This window comes from Myotis brandtii, unplaced genomic scaffold, assembly GCF_000412655.1.
Source record: "Myotis brandtii unplaced genomic scaffold, ASM41265v1 scaffold410, whole genome shotgun sequence".
NCBI classification, from domain to species: domain Eukaryota; kingdom Metazoa; phylum Chordata; class Mammalia; order Chiroptera; family Vespertilionidae; genus Myotis; species Myotis brandtii.
The window spans coordinates 2,751,611-2,760,010 of NW_005365764.1; the positions used below are offsets into that span (position 1 = coordinate 2,751,611).

The 8,400-nt window shown below is 51.2% G+C and overlaps 1 long non-coding RNA gene and 1 pseudogene across 1 annotated transcript; one reads left to right on the forward strand and one right to left on the reverse strand.

Annotated features, from left to right (window-relative positions):
- Positions 1 to 2,231: 2,231 nt before the first annotated feature.
- LOC102247854 lies at positions 2,232 to 3,176 on the forward strand (annotated as a pseudogene).
- A 768-nt stretch (positions 3,177 to 3,944) lies between these two features.
- Positions 3,945 to 6,563, reverse strand: LOC106727347. The gene is made up of 2 exons (XR_001363523.1): positions 5,205 to 6,563; positions 3,945 to 4,453 (listed from the first exon to the last, which is right to left on the reverse strand). It is a non-coding gene; the product is annotated as an uncharacterized LOC106727347 (long non-coding RNA).
- Positions 6,564 to 8,400: the final 1,837 nt, after the last annotated feature.

The following is an 8,400-nucleotide window of genomic DNA, read 5'->3' on the forward strand; positions in this document are numbered from 1 at the left end:
TCAGGGCACGTGCAGGAGGCAACCAATTGATGTGTCTCACATCAATGTTCCTCTCTCTCTGTCTCTCCTCCTCCCTTCCACTCTCTCTCTCTCAAAAAAAAAAAAAAAAAAAAATGGAAAAAAAAATATCCCCAGGTGAGGATTAACAAACACAAAAAGGGGAAGGCTGTGCCATGCTCCAGGTAAGACATGATGGGCAAGGTCTAGGAGAGGGCAGTGGAGAGGACTTGGGATATGTTTTTTTCAAAGAAATGAGACAGAGGAATTGGTTTAATGTAGAGGATTCAGGGGAGAGGCGTGAAGGGTAGTTCCAGCTTAAGTAACCAGGAGCCGTGGTGTGACTGCCGTGATGGGGGCGTGGCGGGAAGAGCGGGCTGTTTGTGGACGGGTCCATTCACTGACTGTTGAATACGTGTTGATGTTAAATGAATGGATGAATGCCTGAGATTACGGCATTGGGGATTTGAAATGTCAGCGACCTATTACTATTAAGCAGGGTGGTAGGTGGGCAGTGAACTTCCGAGGGAGCGGCTTGCCTGGGAGCAGGGCTCATCAGGGACCCGATTTGATTATAGTGAGAGTCCAATGTGAGCCCATGAGAGGCCTGGGCGCAGCGCGGGCGCTCAGCACTGCCTGGGTGGGTGTAGGAGCGAGAGCCAGGAGAGACTGAGGAAGCGCACGGGAGGCGTGGGTGGTCAGCGGGCTCGAGGGGCGCTGAAAAGTCAGGCGAGGTGTGTCGGTCGGATTGGATTCAGCAATCTGAGGACATGGCCGGTAAGCAGAGCCCTGTTGGCACTGTGGGAGCAGATGCTAAAGGAGGGTGAGTTATGGAAACCGATCGAAAAGAAGCGAACATTTCAACTCACACTTCATAAAAGAAGCATACCAAGGGCCAAGAAGCACATGAAAAACTGTGCACTATCACGCTCGGGGAAATGCAAATTAAAACCAAAATGAAATATCACTCTGCACCTGTAGAATAATTAAATGAAATATCACTGTGCACCTGTAGAATAATTAAGCTAAAATGTCTGACAAGCCAAGTATTGGCAAGGCTGCGGAGCATATGGAATTCTCGCCCAGTGCTGGTTTGGAGAACAGCTTGGCAGTTTCTCAAAGAGTTAACGTGTCCCACCATGTGACCCATCAGTTCTACTCGAAGCTATCAAGAGAAATGAAACCGGCCCTAGGCAGTTTGGCTCAGTGGCTAGATTCTGCAGACTGAAAGGTCCCAAGGGCACATACATGCCCGGGTTGTGGGTTCGATCCCCAGTGTGGAGCGTGCAGGAGGCAGCCGATCAATGATGCTCTCTCTCTTCCTCTCCCTTCCTCTCTGAAATCAATAAAAAATATGTTTTAAAAAAGAGAGAGAGAAATGAAACCATGTCCACACAAAGACTTGTACACAAACAATAGCCAAAAACTGGATTAAACTCCAATGCCCATCAACAGCTGGATGGATAAACAAATTGGAGTGTCACGTAAGGATGGAATACCACTCAGCAAGGGACATGAACGAACTACCTACACACAAAACCGCGTGGATGAGTCCTGACATGGTGCTGAGCAAAAGAAGGGTGCTATCCGATGTGAGCCTTAAAGAGATAGCGGTGTTGGGTGTGGAGGAGGCTGAATGGGGATGACTAAGGGGAGGAGTTCTCCTTAGAGGACTACTGAAATGGTCCGGCCAAGAGAAGAGAAGGGTCCGCCCAGTGCGTTGATTGGCGGGTGTGACAGGGAGGGGAACGGGCAGGTGCTTCTGCGGTTGGAGCGGTGGGTGGGAGCCACTGCTTCCTGTCCAGCCTATCAGTCCTCATTTTCCCATAGCCAACCCATGAGAGCCTGTCCCGGGATACAGGGTTGCTTCTGGAATGGACCTTTGGTCCATGAGAGTGGATGGCACCCAGGCACTTGGGCAGAAGTTCCCAGGAAGAGATTCTGTCTTTCCACTGGGGCTGGAAGGTAGGAGCCTGCAGCTGCCGGGACCAGGGAGCCAGGGAGGGCCCGCCCCAGAGTGAAGCAAAGCGGAGAGAGGCCACCTGCCAGGTGCAGGGAGGCCACGTCCTGAGGACGGCACCTGAGGCCCTGGGCTAGGCGTCAGCTGGTCCCAAGTTCCATTTACTCACGCAGGTCGCTTGCAACAGGGAGGGCCCACCTCCCTGCTTTAAAGATGGAGAAGCAGCGCTGGAACTGGCTCTGGAGGGAGGGGAAGCGGTGGGTGAGAAGGGCCTGCATCGAGCAGCCTCTCCTCCCTCAGCGGCCTCCGACTGGGGAGCAAGTGGGCAAGGGAGTTATCGAGCGATGCAGGGTGCGGGGCACAGGCGAGGCCGAGCCACAGCGACATGGGGGACCGGGAGCAGCTGCTGCAGCGGGCACAGCTGGCCCAGCAGGCGGAGCGCGACATGGCCTCTGCCATGAAGGCAGGGACAGAGCTCAATGAACCTCTCTCCAGTGAAGGTGGAAGTCCCCCTCTGTGGCCTCCCAGGATGTGGTTGGTGCCAGGCGATGCTCCTGGAGGGCCAGCAGCAGCACTGAGCGAAAGCCATGCCGATGGGAAGAGAAGAAGCTGGAGAAAGTTAAAGCTTACCGTGGGAGATCGAGAAGGAGCTGGAAACCGTGTGCGACGAGGTCCTGGCCCTGCTGGGCAAGCTCCTCATCGAGAACGGCAGTGACTTCCAGGTGGAGAGCAAGGTGTTTTACCTGCAAATGAAAGGCGGTTATTACGTTACCTGGCAGAGTGGCTTCCGGGGAGGAGAAACACAGTGTGGCCGAAGCTTCCCTGGCGGCCTACACGGAAGCCTTTGAAATCAGCACAGAGCACATGCGGCCCACGCACCTCGGACAGCTGGGCCCGGCCCTCAACTTTGCCGAGTTCTAACATGAAATCCAGCGTGCGCCCGGCAGGCCTGCCTCTTAGCCTAACGAGCCTTCGATGGCGCCCTGAGCGGGACACACTCACCGAGGACTCCTATAAGGACTCCACAGCTCATCGTGCAGTTGCTGCGAGACAAGCTCACCCTCTGGACGAGCGACCAGCAGGATGAAGAAGCAGGAGAAGGCAACCGAAGAGCCTGCAGGTTAGGTTCCCCGCCCTTCCTTCACCCACCGCCCCCACCACCACTGGTTCTTCCTTGCCACAGTCACTAACGATCTGGCGCTAAACCTGTCTGCACTGGCCCCCCGGGAAGCAGTTTCAGATCCATCTTCACGGGCATTGCTGGGCTCATGGCCGCTTTGAGCCCGCGGGAGCTTTCTCTTGAATCGTGCAGACAGGTGTGTTCTGAATGAGGCATTTTACTATGCCTGTTGGTCGTTGTGAAAGCCAGGTGGAAGCCATGGGGAAGTTGAGAAAGGAGAATCGGCCAAAACAGGCTACAGTGATATTTAAATGACCCATTTAAAATGAGCAGATAGTGTTTTGTTAGTAAGCAATACATCGTGTGCATGCAAAAAAGAATTCATCCCTGCCCTAGTCGGTTTGGCTCGGTGGATAGAGCATTGGCCTGTGGACTGAAGGGTCTCAGGTTCTATTCGGGTCAAGGGCACATGCCCGGGGTTGCGGACTTGATCCCCAGTGGGGGGCGTGCAGGAGGCAGCCGATCAATGATTCTCTCTCATCATGGATGTGTCTATCTCTCTCTTCCACCTCCTTCCTCTCTGAAATCAATAAAAATATATTTTTTTTAAAAAGAATTCATCCCTCCCACCTCCTCTTCCTTCAGCTGATGGGAAACTGTTAAGGAAAGCTGGTATAAAGAGAACACTTGCTCCTTCCGTCAGCTTTACATAAACTGTTAACGTGAGGTTTCAGTAGCACCTTGTTTGGTCTCTTTAAATTACGATGTGCACAAACCTTCTTTTAAATGCAGGGCACCTCAAGTTTTGATACCTGTTACTTTTTTTTGGTTGCGATTGTTTAAGAATCATGGATTGATTTTTTGCAACCCTTTGGCTATTGTCCTTGTTTATCCTGACAGCGCCACATGCGTCAGCCCCTGTCAATCAAGATGGGTAATTATTGAAATGCCGGACTTCTAAATTAAATGTTTTGGAATTAAAAAAAAAAAAGATGGAGAAGCAGGAGAGGGTGGGAAGTTGAGTTTTATTTTGGACACGTTGAACGTGGGCCCTTTGCAACCTCCCGTTAGCAGGGTTAGAAAGAGAGAGATTTGGGAGCCAGCCCCTTGAAGATGAACGTTTCAATAAGGAGTCTGTCACGGTGCTCGAAGAGGGTGTAGAGAGGGGGTGTGGGCTCAGGGAGGATCCTGGGAGAGCGGACAGAGGCTTGGGAGAGGAGAAGCTGGGAGGGAGGGGGTCAGGAGGGGAGAATGGCGAAAGGGCTGAGGAGGGCGAGGCCGGGCAGTGGTGTCAGCTCCACTCCGAGGTCAGGTTGAGCGAGACTGAGATCTTCAGACTTGGAAACTGGGCCGCGGCGACCTTCTCCCCGGCGGTGCTGGGAGAAATAGAACCCAAAGGTGAAGAAGTGAATGTGGAAATCTCTTCCCAATTTGATGGTAGCAGAGAAAGAGTGAGGAGGGTGTTGTTTTTGCCTTTTAGGTGTTTGTAAACAGCAGGGAGTTGGGCAGGAAAGACGCAACGGGTGGGTGGAAAGGGGACGGTGGAGGAAAGAGAGCAGATCAGGGTGGGTGCGATGAGAGCCTGGAGGCCTGGGCCGCAGGCCTGACAGCACGGAGCGGGCCTCTTGCCTCCGAGGTGGCCGGTTGTATCTGACACATTAACCAGTATCTTGTTCAATGTTCTCAGTTTTGCTTTTTATTCCCAATAAAGCTGGACGAAGTGCCTCGGCAGGTTGGGGCTGGATCAAAAGGCAGGAACAGGAGGGCCACCAGGGAACCGAGTTTGAGTTACAGGAGTCAGACTGTCTGCAGTAATGGGAGGAGCTGGGAGGTGAGGCCTGAAGGGCATTAGAAGGTCATACCAAGGTCACTGATCGCTTCCTGTGGATGGATGAATAAGACTGAGGAGGGGACCAGGGTGGGCATCTGTGTGGCTGCCCTGTGTGAGTTTGCAGCGAAGGCTCTGGGGGAACGGGGCAGGGGGGTGCGCAGTGGTCAGTGTTGGTCAGTGAGGCCGCCATCTGCAATAGGCTGGCTGCGGGGCAGGAGCAAGGGAAAACTGGAACTGACCGGCCCGTCTATGTCTGCCTCTCGCCATGACCTTCAAGGCAGAGCGACTGGGCTCACCTTTGCCCCCAAACCTCATGCCCCTTCCCTTTTGGCAGCTCTGCCTTGGAACCGCCAGGAAGGGGTTCTGAGACACGTAGCTCTTAGTGTCGCCAAGTCAACCAGCGCTGTCCTGTAGAAATACAACACAAGCCACCCATGTCATTAAAAGCTCATGAGTCACATCTGACAGGAAGGAAAAAGAAACGGGAAATTAATTCTCTTCATACATTTAACTCAACGGGGCCCAAATAGGACCACGTCGTGTGCCCTCGATGTAAAAATGATGAGTCAGAAACTCTGCGTTCTTATTTTGAGCCACCTTTGCCCAATCTGGTGTGTTTTCCATGACTGAGCAGGTCAGTTCAGACGAGGCACATTCACAGGCGGAGCCGGCGGCCGCCACACTGGACGGGAGGGAAGGGACAGAAGGACAACCCTCTGTTGGCTGGGACGCAGAGACGCAAGAGAAGTGCCTGGGCATGTGTCTGGGCCCGGGCCTGATGGGGAGAACCTGTTTATGGGCAGAGCCGCGTGGGAAGGCTCCTCCCCCAGCCCCCCCGCCTCCCCCCCCATCCTCAGCCATGGCCATAGGCCACCAGGAGGACTCAGCCTCTGAGTTAGGCCTTGGCACTTGGGGAGTTTCTCGGTGGGTGGAGGGCAGGTTCTTACCGGTTTTGGGGTCACAGACCTGTTTCGTTTGGGAGTTCTGTGGGAGCACCATCTGCTGAGAGGAGGGTGAGGAACCGTCCAGGAGGGAAGCGAGACTCCGCAGGAAGAAGGCAAGGCCCAGGCTGTCGGAGTGACCGTTCTTACAGCCGGTGCCCGGTGTGGGCTGGGCTGCCTTTTCCCCTCCCAGGGCTCCCGGGCGGCCTTCGGGCCGCTGGTCAAGTCTTCTTGGCTATGACAGTGGAGAGCATCCCCGTGCTCCTTGGATCCCCTGGAGTTCCCTGGGGGTCAGGAAAGGTGAGAGGGTCATCTGCTTCTCCTTGTTTGGGCTCTGGGAGTCGAGCTTTGTTTGCCAAACGCCAGGATCAGATTGGGCAACTCTGCAAACAAAACTACGGCCCCTGGCCCGGTGCCCGGGGTGTTTAAAGGCACAGGCAGGAGATGTGCACGTGGCCACCCCGCATGGGACATAGTCGGGGAAGAGCCAACCAACCCAGGGCCTCAGTGGCCAGGCCTGACCCACAGTCCAGGCCCAGCACAGGAGTCAGTGCTAACAAACTCCAGGCAATTTATTTCAGAAGGTGACGCCAATTATGTTCACAAAAGCACAGGTACTGGGGGAAGGAGGCATGTCACCATCTCACAGCTCACATTTTGGCCCTTGGCTTTGTCCTGTTAATCTAGTTATTGCACCAAGAGGGCCCTCACACACTCTCTGAAGAGAATATCTGTGAATATTAGTGGCATAATTCATAGTATTGAAAACATGTCAGCAGATGGAAAACAAGAACGGTGGCTCATTGGTGGTACACGACCTCTACTAGTGGTGGAGTGTGGCTTTGTCATCCCAAGCACAGAGCAAGCACTTAGCAAATGTGACCTGTGACTTATCTACAACTCACCTCTTGTCGACTTACAGCCTAGTCAGTGATGGCGAACCTATGACACGCGTGTCAGAGGTGACACGTGAACTCATTTTTTTGGTTGATTTTTCTTTGTTAAATGGCATTTAAATATATAAAATAAATATCAAAAATATAAATCTTTGTTTTATGATGGTTGCAAAGATCAAAAAATTTCTATATGTGACACGGCACCAGAGTTAAGTTAGGGTTTTTCAAAACGCTGACACGCCGAGCTCAAAAGGTTCGCCGTCACTGGCCTAGTTTATGGTCAAGTTGTCGGGGCTTAAATGTTCTTCAGGTTTTCCTGATGGGACGCCTGGAGCATATCTATATAGAAGATCAAACGCAGCCTTCAGAAAGGGAACAGGAAGTGGAATGGACTGCATTGTGTTGCTCAGTGTTGCCTCCTGTGTTTGTTTTTATTGATGGTTACGTTATCTTTTCTTCCCTCCCACTCCTATCAACCAGTATCCCGTTTCCTGGTTTCCTGTGTATTTTTCCAGGGAGATACACATACACACACACACACACAGGCACACACAGACTAGATAGAGATATAAGATAGAGATGATATATACATACAGGGTGGGACAAAAGTAGGTCTACAGTCGTTCGCATGGAAAATAATACAAAAATAATAAATAACAGTACAAGAATAAACTCTGTGTTTCGTGTACTCGCCACTGCAAGCCTACTTGTGCCCCACCCTGTATATCTATATGCTTTCCTCCCTCTGAATTTTAATATTTTTTTACAAAGTTTTAGCATACTATTCCTTGCGTTTCCCCCCCCCACCTTAATAGTATGTTTTGGAGACCATTCCATGCCAGCACATAAAGAGCTTTCTAGTTTTCTTGGACAATAGCACGATTTCCATTGTACAGATGTACGGTAATTTATGTAAGCAATCCCCTACAGACGGTCACTTAGCTTGTTTCCAGTCTCCTTGCTATTCCCAACAAGAATCGCCTTGTACAGACCAGATTGTTTGATGTCTAAGTTAAATTCTTAGAAGAGGCATTTCTGGATTCTTTGCAGATTTGTAATTTTCATAAATATTGCCAAATTACTCCTATAGAGTTCGTATCAATTTATGAGCTGAGAGAAAATAAAAAAATAAATAAAAGAATTTATGTGTTGAAATGAACGAGAGTGCATTTCCCCACACCCTCACCAATACTGCGTGTCGGCACATTTTCAGATGTTTGCCAACTTGGGGGAAATGAGTCTCTGAGTGCAGTTTTCATGCATACTTCTCTCTCTTATGAGAAATGTTGTTTAAGAGCCATTTCCTTGTCTGTGAACCGATGACTTTGTAAAAACCTTTGCATCTTTCGTGTTGTTTTAGAAGACGGAGACAAACCCCTCTTCTTCGGTGATCTGCCCACAATCCCTAGCTGTCTGTGAGAATGCATTTCCCCACACCCTCACCAATACTGCGTGTTGGCACATTTTCAGATGTTTGCCAACTTGGGGGCAATGAGTCTCTGAGTGCAGTTTTCATGCATACTTCTCTCTCTTATGAGAAATGTTGTTTAAGAGCCATTTCCTTGTCTGTGAACTGATGACTTTGTAAAAACCTTTGCATCTTTCGTGTTGTTTTAGAAGACGGAGACAAACCCCTCTTCTTCGGTGATCTGCCC